This window comes from Mus caroli, chromosome 10 (assembly GCF_900094665.2).
Source record: "Mus caroli chromosome 10, CAROLI_EIJ_v1.1, whole genome shotgun sequence".
NCBI classification, from domain to species: Eukaryota; Metazoa; Chordata; class Mammalia; order Rodentia; family Muridae; genus Mus; species Mus caroli.
Genome location: NC_034579.1, coordinates 4,973,107 through 4,986,663, shown reverse-complemented (window position 1 = coordinate 4,986,663; position 13,557 = coordinate 4,973,107). Strand labels below are relative to the sequence as shown.

Sequence of the window (13,557 nt, the reverse complement as noted above, 5' to 3'; positions counted from 1 at the left end):
CATGAACAAATGCAACACACACATACATACTTGAATTAAGTTTGGTATCATAAGAGTTAACTGGGAAGCTTGTAAGCAGACATATTTCTATACTCTACTCCTTAAGGGCCTGCAATAGAAAATGGGACTTGGAGCCAAGGAATATGAATGAACAGTCCTCAAACATGCTAGTAGGTTGCAATGTTCCATTCCACATGGATTTCTCTGTCAGAACCCTGGTTCCCGTGTGTGTTTCTGGTTTTGTTTTTTGCTAAATGAAGGCTAGCTTTCACTAGACACCAAAGCCAAGAAATACTCAAATTGAACTGAATAAACTACAGCCTTCAGGCCAAATCCTGGTTTGCTGTTGTAAATAAAGCTTTATTGGAACATACCCATGCCCTTGGTTCATTATAGAAATGTGGTTTCTTTCATGTTTCAGTGGCAAAGTTGACTGGCAGGGTAGGCTGAAAGGCTCACAAAGCCAAAAGAGATTTGCTCCTTGACCCTTTAAAGAGGGCTGCCATCACCTGTTAAAGGATACATTTTACATTTAAACACCCAAAGATTGTCACCAGATTTACATCAGTTTCCTTGAAAACAGTTAAGATATTCCCCCAGAAGACTTGCTCTTCAAAAAAGCAGTTAGAAGCATGCTTCTTATAGGCACAAAAATGTTCAAAAAAATCAAGACTATAGAAGAGTAAAATGAAGAAATAGAGAGCCTGGAGTAGAAAATGTGTCTTATGCCACTGAACTAATTTATTTTGTTTATCCAGCTTCGGTGGCACCTGCAATGAGTGACAGTTTTGATGTGTACTTAAGTCCTGTTCTGATCTCACTTTTCAGTGCGAGTAGATTAGTGCTGGACATCGTGTAGAAAAGGCAGGCCCTTCACTGAGAGAACTGTATCCCCAACTCTCTATCCTCAACTCACAGGGTGAGAGATGGAGCTCTTGGCTTTGATAATTAAAGCTGGCAAAGCAAATTTGGTTCCAGTGTTTTAATGAGCTCGTGTGGGTGGCCAACAAATTGCAGGTTCAGACATAAATGTTTCAAACGTGGGTGGCTGGCTTTTAACCCTGAGGGCAAATTTCTGTGATTGTAAGGAAGCTTTAGGCTTGTAGCCAAACTCAAAAGATTTGTTGCCAGATATTAAGAAAAATGAGAGCTATTCTAAGGGGTGTTCCATTACTTGAGGACAAGATTGTGTTGTTCCAAGTATGACTGGCACAATAATTTAATATCATCTGAGTGCCCTCAAGCTACGTATTTGTCATAATTCATACTGTGTTGTTCTACTTGGAATTTACATAATATCTCAGAAAATATGGGAGACTCTGAGGGAAATGGAGTTGGCTGTCACTTCCTTACCTTTGAGGGTTTTAAATGCTGTTTTTATACCCTTTTATGCCTTATGTAATGCTTCATAGCCTGTGGTTTTCTAGGTTGGGAACAATTAAATTTCGAGGGTTTTAGCTTTGGTTTGGTTTGATTTTGTATTATTATTATTAAGATCTCTCTTGAAAGAGAGTCTGGGTTTGAGAAGTGAAGGGTTAATGCCTACAGAATTTTTAGTGACATCATAGGAGGTTGTTTTGAAGCGTTCTGCAGGGGACCTTCATGCCACGGAAGCGGGACTTGGAGTACATCTTCAAAAGGATAAACTAGATTTCAACCGAGGCTGCTTTTTAGCCAGAAGAGCAGGGTGGATTCTAAGGATGATCCTGTAAACAGAGATAATGAGATTCTAAGCAAGTGCAGTTGAAATGTTAAAAGAGACTGTAAAAATACTTCTGTGGGCTCCTGATTTATTCTCTCTCGCTGCTCAGTAGAACCAAATATAAACCAGCATAATATTCATTGTGCAGTTACCGTGGGGTCAGGAACAAGGCCCCGTTAGCTCATTCTTCTTCCATTTGTAAAAGCAATCAAAACTGATTCCAATTGGACTGGAAAATCTATTGACTCAGAGGGAAAAAGTTAATAGGGAGCTCTTATATTCCTCCTCTATTTACATAGTGAAAGTTCACATAGGCTCTGTCAGGTTCCTCGGAAGGATATGGAGATCGGGCCTCACGCATGAGAGGCTTTAAGTTAAAACTTGGACCATGTCTTTCACCTGTTGTATTTTTAAGCGCTGGAAGTGATGTTCATGTCCTATCCTTCGTTAGTTCTCCTTGCCTTCTCTCCTTGCCCTCTGTCTGTGAGTCTTGACAGGATCAGTCCTGGACACGCGGAACACTGTGGGCTTCTTTCTTTCCTAGCAATGACTATAAAATACATGTTTGTTTTCTTTCTTTCTGGCTTATTTATTCAATATAGAATAATTGATTCTTACTTATTTTCATGAACTATAATACAATTTTATCATTTTATTTATCTACCTATTCATTCATTCATTCATTCATTCACTCATTCATTCATTCATCCACTTGTTCACTCACTCACTCACTCATTCATCCATCCACTTATTCATTCATTTACTCATCCACTCATTCACTCACTCATTCCTCATCCATTCATTCATTTGTGTGTGCAGACGATGTATGTGTTGTATGGGCTGTACATGCCATGATTGGAGTATTGGAGGTCAAAAAACAACTTTATGGAGTTAGTTCTCTTCTTTCACCTTTATGTGACAGTTGAACTCAGGTCATTAGGCCTGAATGGCAGTGTCTTTACCTGTTGAACTATCTCACTAGACCAAAATTGTCAAAGCTTTGACTATTCAAGCTTGTTTTTTAAAAATTTAACTTCTCCTTTCCTTCCTTCTCCTCCTCCTCCTCCTTCTCCTTCTTCTTCCTACTACTAGTGTGTGTGTGTGTGTGTGTGTGTGTCTGTGTGTGTCTGTCGCAAACGCCTGTGGAAGTGAGGGCATGCACATGCTACCATTCCCGTGTCTGAGAACAACTTTTGCAAGTCCAACCTTTTGGGGTCCCAGGCTAGTTTGCTCTGCACTCTCACTGGCTGAGCCATTCTCATGTGGCCTTGGTATCCATTTTGATGCACAGCATTTCTCAGATTTGGCCCCTGAGAATCAGATCAGTCTTTGGATCAAGCTTTTGTTCTTTGGACCTGCTTCACTTTGGACCTGTTACACTTTGAAACTTTCAGATACTCCAGACGTATTCAGATACTTCAGATGTATTCAGATACTCCAGACATATTCAGATACTCTAGACGTATCTTGCAATTCTCTCTTGTGGAACTGGCTCTAAGAACTTTACATTCTTTTCAGTCCAGGTGGGTAATATTTACAAAACAAGATCTGGGCACTAGGAATGCATGTTACCTCTAGAAGGCCATTGTGTCTTTGACTTATAAGTAGATAAATAGAAGAAAAAATATAATATATATTTATATAATAAATAGAAAAATATAGTAACACATTTTTATTTATCTATATATTTATATATTCACACGTATACACACATACACATACGTATACATATAATATATATATATATATATATATATATATATATATATATACTCACACACATACCCTGATATGGATTTATCTGTCTGCTAAAAACTCTTTCCTGGGACTGGGAGATGACTAAGCTGGTAAAATCCTTTGGATATACAAAGAGCCATAATAAAGCAGCCAGGTGCAGTGGCACATGGTTATAATCTGAGCATTTGGAACTCAGAGACAGGAGGATTCCTATGTCTCCTCTGGTCAGCCATCCTAGTCCAATGGGAGAACTTCAGGTCAGTGGGAAACCTCGTTTCAGAAACTAGAATGGTAGCATTTGAAGGACAGTAGCCACAGTGTCCTCAGCCCCCCTCACCCATGCACACATGCACACACAGGCGTGCACGCACACACACCCTCTGCTTACATTTACACAATTCCAATCCAGTATCCTGGGCATATGCTAGTCCTCCCTCTTCTCATATTATTATTTACAGCTGCCCTCAGACTGACAAGAAACTGACCAGGTCTTAGCCCGAGCAGCCAGTACTCTCAATCTGTGGGCTCTGTGCTTGACTCTGGCCTCACATGCCTAGACTCCACATAAACAAACAGCAAGCAAAACAACAACAAACACCCTCTTAATTCCTAAATGGAAAGACTGATAAAGCACAGGAGGAGGAAGGAATAGAGAGAACTGTATAGAAGAGGGAGAAAGGTGGCTGTGTGGTCCCAAGAGAGGTTTGTACTTCCGGAGCCTAAATAACTATGAGGTGTGAAACATTTTTGTGGGAGAATCTGAGTAATTTACTATTTCGTAAATGGTACAGACAAACGGGGTTTCCCTCCCCTTGGGAGGGGTTTGAAATGTTAACAGTAAAATAAATGACTAAGCCTAATATACTACTTTTGCAATGAAAATAATGATCTTATTGAAAGGACTTGAAAAGGCAAATAATGTGTAAGCAGGGAGACAGGCACATAGATGGGCTGCACAAAAAAATATTGTGAAGAGTAAATAAAATCTTAATTGTTTTTAATTAATAAATTTAATAGCCTAGCTATTAAAGAGTGCTAACAGGGCTGATGCAATGGCTTTACGGCTCTTACCTGGGTCATAAATGCAGCATGTGTGGTTGGATTTGTGTGCAGGAGGGCGCAAGTTGGGAGCCATGTGTACACTCAAGTCAGTGTACAGCTGATCCCAGACCTAGAGAGAATTCCCCACAATGAAGGGCAGGGTTCAGGGAGAGGCCATTCCCTCAAGGGAAAAGTGCCAACAGCGCACGAGATAGTATTCATTCATCACTACATACTTTTTCTGATTGTGTCAAGATATAAGGCAGAGTCTTTAAAAATCCAATTAATATAGCAAATTATAAAACAGTCAAAAACCAAAATGGGAGGGGGGATTTGTCATATATAGAAGTTACCTGGGGGAGAAAAAAAGAAACTTATACCTTCATCTGCGATCAGACTGCCTTCCTGAAATCAATAGTAATCTATTTGGCTTCCAGGAATAGTTGTCCTCTTGTGTTCTAAACTACAAAGAAACTGGTGCATTTCTATGACAATCATAACTTGGGAGAGATTGTATGTTCTCCTTTAATATACTAACTACGGGTCCTGCCTCTTCCTGTTACTCCTGTTTTCTTCCGTCATTCAGTTAACAGACAAGAGAAACAGAAGAGACAGTAGAAGTGTGTGCACTCAGGTATTCCCAGTGGGCATGCTCTGCTCTGTCTTAGCTTGGAGGATGGCAGTGGAAACCTTTTTCAGTCTTTCCTCCCTAATTAGAAGACTTAGGCTCTGTTTGCAGAGTGTCAGTTAGCACTGCTTTCTGGTGGAGTTGACTCGTGTGCCATTGGCTGGGATTAGAGAGTTTAGCAGGATATCGATGCAGAGATGTACAGTGGAAACCAATCTAATTGATACCCCATCCAGTGTTGATGTGACATGTTCTCAAACTCTGCTTGTCCTTGGCTTTGCTAATCCTTCATTACTTACTGTTTGTAAGCAATTTCCCATAGCCTGGGAACAATCAAGGAAGGAAACTGTGCCCAGTGTCATAGTGTTCCGAAGCCCAAGTATGGTTTTGATTGACATAAGGTCATGAGGCTGAAGGAGAGAGAGGAGATGGGAAAAAAAGGACAGGGACATCTGCAGGTGTATGTGAGTTTCAAAACTTTACTGAAGTTGGAGTCTTAGGTGAGATGGCTTCTTCTGAGCACAGTTGTAAAGAGAATTGAAGATCAAGTTTATGTCAAGAAGCTCAGATGATACAAAGACACTGGGTTTCAAGGGCTGAATCACAGAACTGTTGGGTGAACTTCGATATTGTTTAGTTTTTAAAGGCAAGATATGTGCCCTAGCCACTGGGTGGTTATGCCATTGCATAGGAAGAGACAACCCCTTGGCGTACTGCTCAACAAACTGAATCAATATTTTTATTTTGGTGTTAAATTTGTTGAAAACTTATGTCTTATTAGTTGGCTACTGTATTAGTGAGAATTCTCTAGAATAACATCTAGAATGAATCTCTTGCCATGTACAGAAAGGGCATTTATTAGAATGACTTTCAGACTGGGTTCCAGCTAATCTAACAATGGATGCCTATAAATGGAAGGTCCAAGCACCCAGTAGTTGTTCGGTCCATGAAACTGGATGTCTCAGCCTGTCTTCAGCCAATATATGCTGAACTCCTGAAGAAGTGAGCTCCGATGCCAATGAAGGAATGGATTGCTAGCGAAGAAGAGCAAGCAGTCAAAGAGCAAAAGCCTCCTTCTTCCGTGTCTTTCTCTAGGCTCATAGTAGAATGTGTGGGCCAGATTAGGGCTGGGTCTTCATGTCTCAAAAGATCTAGATTATAGATGCATGACTTCTCAACTTGAAGATATGGTTAGATCTTCCCACTTCATATTAAGCAAAAATCCCTCACAGATGGGTTTTAATTAATTCCAGATGTAGTCAAGTTGACAACCAGGAGTAGCAATTACTGGAGAACTCTAAAGATAATTTTTATATGTTCTATTAGCTTACATGGGATGGGTACCGCTGAAACATCCAATCCTCTTCACTGGAAAGAGACATTGATACCCTGAAGATGTGTGGGCTGCTAGGAGATGGTTTAGGAGGAGGTATGTTCATCATTTTTTTTCCTTCAGGGCACATTTGATAGTTCTAAAAGGTACTTTCTTAGCACCAGATATGAAAAAATAGAGTTTTGTGGATCCTTGGGATTCTTGTAGCATGGTATGGGAGGAAGACATAGGAGACGAATCAACTTCTTTCTGGAGTTGAGAGACAGAGCCATGTATGATGTAAGTTGTTAAGTTGTTCTTCTATGCCCCTAGATGCTAGGCTCAGCACATTTGGATATGGTGGCACCTGAGATCAGCGTGGTAAGGGGAGATGTCTTTAAATTGCTGTGTGATGTGGCAGGGATAGGGCCATCCTGTTGTGTATCCCTTTTGAATGATCACAGAATGTCTTTGTAGCAATGGGTACTTACTTATGCCAAGTAGATTTACAACTAGATGCAGAACCCCTTTAAATCTATTTTAACATATTTTTAAAATTAAAATATAATTATATTATATTTTACTTCCCCCTTCCTCCTTTTTCTTCTTTTAACCTCTCTTAGTTGTCTCCTTTGCTCCCTCTCAAGCTCATGGTCTCTTTTTTCTTAATTGTTGATCTATATTCTTAAATAGATTAAATATAACATGCCCAGTCCATATGATATAACTTTTCTATATATAATATAATATAATATAATATAATATAATATAATATAATAATATAATAACTTCTCTCTATATAATATAATATAGATAATAATATATATAATATATAATATATATAATATAAATATAATATGATATAACTTCTCTCTATATAATATAATAATAATAATAATATAATAACTTCTCTCTATATAATATCAGGGCTGACTAGTTGTTTGGATAACCAACTGGAGAGGGCTCTTCTCTGGGAACAGACTGTTTCTTTTGCTCTCACTCTTCCTTAGTTGCCCATAGTCCTTTGTTTTGGAATGTGACCTTGTGACGTTTACCTTCCATGTTAGCAACCGTCTGTTGCTATCATCCTTGTTGAGGTCTTATTTAGGCAGCCATGTTGTTAAGACTCGATGGATGTAGCTTTCATGGCATTTCAAGGAGATACAATCTCATTTCACAGTTCCTGTTCCTCTGGCCTTTCTATCTTTAATTATAGGATTTTAGACCTTAATACTTAAGACAACAGCCTATAAGTTTACATTAACTGGATAATATTTTATGCTCATTATCTTCACTTTCCTGCCTAGCAAGCACTCCTGGACTCCATAAGACACCTTAACTACCCAGAACATGTTCTGGTGGTGTATAATGTGACTATATAATGGAATATAATATCCTTTCTGATGATCCACTGGCATTCATGTGTTCCACATGTTGGCATAGCATTGTCATGAGCTGATCAGAAGTCAGTTGAGCTATTTTTATGATCATGGGATGTTTTCATCCTTTTAGATACAGAGAGAAAACCAGCTTTTCCATGGTTCCCCATTCAGGAAGGTCTGGGGGAGGAAGACAGCTCTGTAGTATAATATACAGTGGTGTTCATGATCATGAAAAGTGGGAAAGGGAAAGCCTGTGTGGTTTTTAGTATGAGATAAAGAGCCCTTTACCTGGGTGATGAGCATCAGAGTTGTAGGTATGGCTGTTGTGGGGAGGAGGCAGATGGAGTATGTAAGCGCTGTAACTGACAGATACTGACAGGTTTCATTGATTTAGTCCATGAGATGGCCATTTATGGAGGAGCACATGTTAAGATGTGGAAACTGGAGCTAACCATATGAGTTTGAAGATACGTGTGTTTTGGCGAAGAACATGTTGTTGTGTGTCATGTTACCCATTTAGGTGAAGGAGCACTTACGTAACTGTTGCTATGCAAAAACAGTGTATGCTTTTGCATTTTCTACACTGTCATGGTTTGAGTAAAAATGGCCCCCGTATAGGTTGATATATTTGAACACTTGATCTTCAGTTGGAGGAACTGTTTGGGAAGGATTAGGAGGTATGGCCTTGTTGGAGTTGGTTTGTCATTGAGGATGAGCTCTGAGGTTTCAAAAGCCCACCTTGTTCCCAGTTATCTCTTTCTCACTGCCTTGAGTTTTTGATAAGATATGAGCTCTTGGCTACTGTTCCATCACCATGTCTGCCTGCCTGCTGCCATGTTCCCTTCCATGATGATCATAGACTGTAACCCTCTGAGAGTAAAAGCAAGCTCCAATAAACTCTTTCTTTTGTAAGTTGCCTTTGTCATGTCATCTCTTCACAGGCATAGAAAAGTAACCAAGGCCAACATCTTTCCACTTCTTTAAACATCATGTATAGCCAGTATCTTCATTTCATGAGCTGTTTCAATACTCTGTCAGATCATCACCCAGGCACCCAACTTTTGGCTAGCTGAGGACCAATACTATTTTTCTGTGCTATGACAAATTACATTATTCTTAGTGGCTTGAAAACAACAGAGATGTTTAACTTGGCTTGTGCTGCTGCTTTCTTCATCTTCAAAGCCAGGAGCAGCATCAGGTTGTGTCTTTCCCACACTGGAGCTCCGGACCTTCCTCACTTCATCATCTCTCCATTCTAGATGCTCAGTCCTGCCTCTCTCTGGCTACACAGGGTCTTAGAGACAATGCAGGGCAATCTCCTTTAAGTCCCCTTTGTCATGCAGGGTTACACATGTTCACAGCCTCGGATTGAAAACCCGAATTCTATTAGGAACTGTTATTGTACATACTAATAAATACCCCAAACAAAGGCATCACCAATTGATGACCAAACTGCAGTAGACTTCATGTCCCATTATTTGCTGGTTGTGCTTAGGGATCGGCCAGCAAATAGACTATTGGGCACTGCAGTTATCATCAAAATAGATCTGATGGTTTAATGTTACTGGCAGAATTAGTTAATGTGGGCCTGAACGAAAATAACTAGAAACAACATATGATTTCATTATTTCATTCTAAATGTAGAAGGAGTCTTAAGCCTCCCATTGGTGGGAGGAAAAACAGGGGTAAAAAAGGGATCCACACTTGGGGAGAATTCCAGCAAGCTAATTAATATGGTGCTGATTACCCTAAAACATTCTCAATTTAAAAATCATTATAGATTGCCAAGCAAGAAAATGTCAAGGAATTTACTCTTAGGATGGCAAGATGGCTCACTGGTTAGAGCAAGTTACCACATAAACCTTGTGACTAGGACTAGTGCCACAGAACCCAGGTAGAGGGAAAATAAAGAACGGACTCCATAAAGCTTTCCTCTGTCAGACACCCATATACTGGTGTGATGCACATTCACTCTTCCTCTCTCCCTCTCCTCCCTCCCTCTCCCCCCCTCTCCATTTCTCTTTCTTCCCCACTCATTCATATCCACAGGCACACATACACCTACAAATACATAAAATTACAATTTTTTTTTTTTAGAAATTTCTTTTTATTTCTAAGAAGTAACTTCAAGATGATATTTCGATGAACATACATGGTTTTCAGAAAACAGAAGACAGGAATTAAAAAAAAAAAACTTTCCAGAGTATCTTTTAAAAAGTATTTTTCTGTCTTTCTCTATTTTGAAATGCTTAGATTTTGGCATGTGAAAACTGTTCCTATAGCAGTCTGTTATCATTTTGTTATTTTTGCAGGGGATGAAAGCTTTTCCATGGTGATTGTCAAGTATTGTGGAGTATTTACGGTGGAGTGAGCCATTTCCATTTACTCTCTGGAATTCAGCCCTCTTGAAAAATCTTCTCTTAAGTCTATTATTTCAGCTAAATTATACATTTGTTCAACTTGGGTCTAATGGTTGGTGCTCCCAATACTGAAAGTCTGTATATCTCCTGCGCTGTTTGAAGAACACCACAGTTGTCCTGTTTAGAAATTGGTTCTTACTATTCACAGTAGATATGAGGCGAGGAATCTGATGTACAGACACCTGGTACTTCAGTGTCTTTGGGATGGAATAAATTTTTTATGTTCTTTTTCCTGTAAAATAATTTTATGTAGGAAGAACTCACAAAACAAAACAAAAAACTCTAAAGACCACCAAAATGTTACTAGGAAAATTAACAGAGAGGTAGCCTTAAAAATATCTTATTTGGAGAACATACCTAAGTTCGATATGCCTTTAGATGAAGATATATTTTGTTTTTCTTTTTCTTTTTTTTAAAGTTTATTTATTTAATTTATTTTTTTAATTAGGTATTTTCTTCATTTACATTTCCAATGCTATCCCAAAAGTCCCCCATACCCTCCCCCCCCACTCTCCTACCCACCCACTCCCACTTCTTGGCCCTGGCGTTCCCCTGTACTGAGACATATAAAGTTTGCAAGACTGAAGGGCCTCTCTTTCCAATGATGGCTGACTAGGCCATCTTCTGATACATATGCAGCTAGAAACACGAGCTCTGGGGGTACTGGTTAGTTCATCATGTTGTTCCAACTATAGGGTTGCAGACCCCTTTAGCTCCTTGGGTACTTTCTCTAGCTCCTCCATTGGGGGCCCTGTGATCCATCCAATAGCTGACTGTGAGCATCCACTTTTGTGTTTGCAAGGCCCTGGCATAGCCTCACAAGAGACAGCTATATCTGGGTCCTTTCAGCAAAATCTTGCTAGTGTATGCAATGGTGTCAGCGTTTGGAGGCTGATTATGGGATGGATCCCCGGGTATGGCAGTCTCTAGATGGTCCATCCTTTCATCTCAGCTCCAAACTTTGTCTCTGTAACTCCTTCCATGGGTGTTTTGTTCCAAATTCTAAGAAGGGGCAAAGTGTCCACATTTTGGTCTTTGTTCTTCTTGAGTTTCATGTGTTTTGCAGATTGTATCTTGTATCTTGGGTATTCTAAGTTTCTGGGCTAAAATCCACTTATCAGTGAGTACATATCATGTGAGTTCTTTTGTGATTGGGTTACCTCACTCAGGATGATGCCCTCCAAGTCCATCCATTTGCCTAGGAATTTCATCAATTCATTCTTTTTAATAGCTGAGTAGTACTCCATTGTGTAAATGTACCACATTTTCTGTATCCATTCCTCTGTTGAGGGACATCTGGGTTCTTTCTAGCTTCTGGCTATTATAAATAAGGCTGCTATAAACATAGTGGAGCATGTGTCTTTCTTACCAGTTGGNACATCTNCTGGNTATATGCCCAGGAGAGGTATTGCTGGATCCTCNGGTAGTACTATGTCCAATTTTCTGAGGAACNGCCAGACTGATTTCCAGAGTGGTTGTACAAGCTTGCAATCCCACCAACAATGGAGGAGTGTTCCTCTTTCTCCACATCCTCTCCAGCATCTGCTGTCACCTGAATTTTTTATCTTAGCCATTCTGACTGGTGTGAGGTGGAATCTCAGGGTTGCTTTGATTTCATTTCCCTGATGATTAAGGATGTTGAACATTTTTTCAGGTGCTTCTTAGCCATTCGGTATTCCTCAGGTGAGAACTCTTTGTTTACCTCTGAGCCCCATTTTTTAATGGGGTTATTTGATTTTCTGGAGTCCACCTTCTTGAGTTCAATTCTGAATATCTATGCTCCAAATGCAAGGACAGCCACATTCATTAAAGAAACTTTAGTATTTTGTTTTTCTAAGGCAAGAAGGACCATGTCCTGTTAAGAGCATAGATTGTGGAATCAGAATGCCTGGGCTGAAACTCCATGTCTGCCTCTTGTAAGGTACATGCCCTTGATCAGGTTTCTTCGTTCCACTTGTTTTCATTTCTGTCTTCTGTAAAATGAAGGGGAGGCTGAGGTGAGTTTAAACACATAGTACCCTGGAGAAATCACTGATCCACAGAGTAAATTGGAGTTTGCTGTGAGGAGTGCTATTTATCATCACCACCACCACCATCACCACCACCACCACCATTATCATCATCATCATCACCATCATCGAACTTGAGAGGAAACTGTTCATTAAGGAATCGTTATTGAAGACTTACCAAGTATCAGCCATGTTTCAAAATCTACCAAAACGTTAAAAGGTGTTCAGGTGGCTGAAGCAGGGAGATTGTGAGTTCCAAGCCTGCCTGGGCTACATAGTGAAACTGTATCTCATAAACAGACAAATAAACCAAGAGAATCCCATCACCTCCTTTCATTTACACAAAGAAGTGTTTTCGTAGAACAATCACAGAAGAAAGAAAAAGAACGGACAGTATGAGAAAGGAGGGTGGGGAGAGGTTGGAAGGAGAGAAGGAACCAGTCACAGACTAATGAGTCTTTAAAATGATTGACTGTGACCTCATGATCAGCCTGTTGCCCTTCGCTTCTTGCTTGGCCCGTCTGGACCAGCATCTCTGTACACACAGCTGCACCAGCACCTGGACACAGTACAGTATGACTTCTTCATTTCTCAGGTGGAGAAATTCAGAATACAACACATGACCGGTACTGTTGATCTGTGGTTCACAAAAGTGAATCCTCTCTATTATCTATGCCTATTGCAGAAAATTTTCATTCTTTACTAAGTCTCCATTGCTTCTGGTCTCAGACTGAGCTATCATTTATGGAATCCCTTCCATAAACCAGGTGCTTTAAGTATCTTCTATTTTCATTTAGCAGACACTAGGAACGAGGCATTGATTTACTTGCCTTACAAATAATAACTCATGATTCACCCCCAAGCCCTAAGTGATCTGTATAATTATTATGTCCATTTTAAAAGCAAGAAAACCGATACTCAGATGCTTCAGTGCTTTCTCAAGGTCATGAAATGGTCTGTGGTGGTCACACTTTTACTTTGGACTTGTGCAGTTAAACCACCTCTGTTTATAAGTAATGGCTCTCGTTTTTGTAAATGCATTTGATAGCCCTTTAATTAACTTTAGGCCAGACATCATAAAATGCATTTAAAAAAACCTCAGTTGTACCTAAGAATATTGTGAGGCATTACTGAAATCATCCAGAATTAGGTGCCAAATTTGATGTGCATATTAAATTTTTTTAGCCCTTAAAAATCTCTATAAATGGGACATATTTATGGATGTAATTTTTGTGTCTAGTGTAAAGTCCTTAGAGACTTAGGACAATGGAAATTTAGAGTATAAGCAGAGAGACAGAGAGACAGAGAAAGAGACAGACACAGAGA

At 39.6% G+C, this 13,557-nt stretch overlaps 1 protein-coding gene across 1 annotated transcript in view; it reads left to right on the top strand.

Annotated features, from left to right (window-relative positions):
• Window positions 1-13,557, top strand: part of Ust (uronyl 2-sulfotransferase) — a 293,808-nt gene that overhangs the window by 69,516 nt on the left and 210,735 nt on the right. The window lies entirely within an intron of this gene.